General features: G+C 52.4%; 1 protein-coding gene across 1 annotated transcript in view; it reads left to right on the plus strand.

Moving 5' to 3' along the window:
- Positions 1-1,605: 1,605 nt before the first annotated feature.
- The window catches only part of WNK3 (WNK lysine deficient protein kinase 3), a 279,743-nt gene continuing 278,123 nt past the window's right edge, over positions 1,606-3,225 (plus strand). The window contains 1 exon segment of the mRNA XM_027767181.1: positions 1,606-1,678. The gene's annotated coding sequence lies outside the window, so the exon portion shown is untranslated.

Genomic DNA, 3,225 nt, shown 5'->3' on the forward strand with positions numbered 1-3,225 from the left:
GGTGATTTCTTGCCTTCTGTCTCTCTGTCTCTGTCTTTCTGGTGAGCACATGCACCCTACAGCAAAAACCTCTCAAAAATTATTTTATTTAACTTTATTTATTTACTTATTTTTTAATTTGACCAGAGAGGGACAGAGTGAGTGAGAGAGAATGGGAAAGTGAGAGAGCAAGGTGCCATGTCTGGGACTCGAAATGCAGTCAGGCACGTGGGAGTCCAACTCCCTTAACCATCATACCACCTGCTGGTCCCTTAAAGTATTTATGTTTATTAAATTTTTCTTCTTAAAAAATTTAAAATAATTATATTATTGAACTTTAATTAATTAATTAATTAAAATTTGACCAGAGAGGGACAGGGTGAGAGAGAGAGAGGGAAAGTGAGAAAGCAAGCTGCCAGGTCCAGGACTCCCAACAGCGGTCAACCATGTGGGAGTCCAGCACCCTCAACCACCACGTCACCTGTTGGCCCCTGTTTATTATTTTTTTCCATGAGAAGGAAGGAAAGAGAGAGACACAGAGAGAGAGACAGCATGCTCTAACAAGATTTTTATGTTGAGATTCACCTCTGGACTCAGTCAGCCCAGCATGCTCAGGGAGGTCCCAGGATGTGAACCCAGGATCTTTCCCATGTAGGTCCAGCTGCATCACTTTCATGCCACTACCTGGTTAAACCTAGCATTTTTTTTTTTTTCACAAAGCTTCCTACCCTCAAGGCATACTGCTAAGATTCCAGGAGTATTTGTAAAGAAATCTGGCCCATGGGAACCAGCAATTATCGTAATGACTATGTCGCTGGACTCCTACGTAGTCGCCCGTGGCTCGAGTCCTGGACCCGGTGGCTTAAAACTCACGCTGGGCACGTGTACGTGCGTGCCCAAGATTCCAAGAGGAGAATGGAGGAGAAGGGATTGCGGCGTGACCATCCCCCCTGGGGGGTGATTTCTCGCTTTCTGTCTCTCTAATTTCTCTCTGTCTGTCTGGCGAGAGAATGCGCCCTATAGCGAAAATCTCTCTCTCAAAAAAAAAAAAAAAAAAGAAAGAAAGAAAGAAAGAAAGAAAAGAAATCTGGCCCATTAAGAGTTTTCATTCAGTGGTGTAACACCAGATACGTCCTGGAAAATTGGTAACTGCCTGGATTATGGAGTGAGCACACCAGGACTCAGGTTCAAACTCTTGCACACATAATTGTGTGAGCTCGAGAAAGTCAGGTCCATTTTTCCTTCTGAGCCTCGGTTTCCTCTTCTGTTGAACCGGGATTGATGATGAGAATGACAGAAAACAATTATGTACTGCACCTGATACAGCACAGGAAGCAGTTCTAAATAAGGCTGCTGCGCAGATAACAGGTAGTGAAAGCTCAATGGCTGTAGCATTCCGACCAACTAGAGGGTCTGGGAGTTTTTCAGGCAGGTGGACGGTGAAAGTCGGTGAGAGCCAGCCTCTGGGGAAGGTGGCCTTCCCCCATGCGCGCCGCAGCCTGGGCCCCGCGAGCCACGAGGGGGCGGGGCCAGGTTTCTGAAGGGGTTGCTATGGTACCGTGGGGCCGAGGAGGTTAACTGAACCCTTAAAACATTGCTCCCTCCGCCCACCCGCCTCCGCCAGGCCAAGGGCCATTGTTCCTGGTAACATGGCGCCGATAATCCCCCTTCACGGTCTGAGGCCTAAGTAAGGCTGAAGGTAGGAGTGAGGCTGGAGGTGGGAACAAGAACTACAATTCCCAGGGTACACCATACCGCCTGCGAGGCGCAGGGCACGTGCCCAGGCCTAGCGGTTACATGCCGTCAAAAAATTGTTTCATAGCTTCCCTTTCTCATCCCGGCTTTGGTTGTTGCTCAACCCCCGCGCGCGCGCACTGCGGTCCTGGGGGCGGAGGGGGGATATGCCGTGGCCGTTGCCCTTGCAGCGTAGCCCGGAGACCAGTATTTGTAAATCTGGGCTGCGACTTCTAATCCCAAAGCTCTCAGGTATGGGTCTCGCGAGAAGAGCTGGGAGTTGGAAAAAGGGAGTTAGGGGTGCAGGCGAAAAGGTGCCAGTGGGTACCACATCTCCGCAGAGCCACCGCATTTAGAGGCTTGCGGAGACGTCAGAGTGGGCGGTGGGTGGCTAGGAATTTTTTTTCTTTTCTGTTTTGAGAGGAGAGGGTAAAGGAGCTGTGGAAAGAGCAAGGGCTTCAGAACACACAGGACGTGCCCAGTGAGGCTCTTTAGAGAGATTTTCTTTTTTGGAAGAGGGAGAAGCCTTTCTCCTCGACGCGCATCCCTCTCTCCTGCTGCGCTGAAAAGGGCGGGGGAGGCGTGCGCACACTCTCGTTGGCTAGCCACTCGGCACCTCGCTGTGAAAGGGGCCGTTCAGAGTTCGGGCTGCTCAGCTGGTTTTCTTCGCCCCTTCCCCTCCCTCTGATCCCTTCCTCTCCCCCCTTAGCCCTCTCTCCTACCCATCTGAATTCCCAGGCTGGAGTACGCGTGCGCCTGCTCTGCTCTCCGGCCAGCGCGAGCTTGGGCTCCTACCCTGTTCCCCCTAACCCCGCCCGCTCTTTACCTACCGGCCTTAGCTGGCCGGCGCCGGGAGACGCTCGCGCGCGCACGCGCACACGACGCGGAGTGGAGCTCCAGACATCGAAGAGGGGAGTAAAGCATCGGAGGAGGCGATAGAGGAGGAGGTGGTGTGTGTGTATGTGTCTGTTCTACGATGTGGCTGGTTGGGGGGCGAGAGGAGGCATGAGAGAGGGCGAGGGAGAAACAAAAAGAGCCAGAGTCTCTCTCGGTGAGAGCTTCTAATCCAACGAGGGTCCCGGGCCGGCCTGGGCGCTGTGAGAGAGGGAGGAGGCCGGGGGGGGGGGGGGGCCCTAGTAGGGGGCGGCTTGACCGTGGCAGAGTGAGTGCCGTTACCAATAGGTACAAAACGAGGCCACGCTCGCGTCTTCGTGTTGTTGGAGCTGCAGTCGAAGTGACCGAATAGGCTGAGGGGAACATTTAGAGGGGGAAAGTGGGGGAACGGCTTGTTCGAGGTTGGGGGCCATTTTTTTTTGTTTTTCTTGGGGGGTGGTAACTTCGGGAGTTGATGGAAAACCAAAGAACAAGGACTGTGAGACGGGTTCAGGCAGGGGATCTGGAGAACGGTTGACAAAGGGCTGAGTGATCATTTTAAGTGAGATTGAGGCTACTGAAGGCAAGGTCTCTTTGGGTGTGAGAAGTTGAGTAAGATTTCAGCTGCTTTTTTTTATA

The sequence above is a fragment of the Tupaia chinensis genome, unplaced genomic scaffold (genome assembly GCF_000334495.1).
Source record: "Tupaia chinensis unplaced genomic scaffold, TupChi_1.0 Scaffold143992_1, whole genome shotgun sequence".
NCBI classification, from domain to species: domain Eukaryota; kingdom Metazoa; phylum Chordata; class Mammalia; order Scandentia; family Tupaiidae; genus Tupaia; species Tupaia belangeri.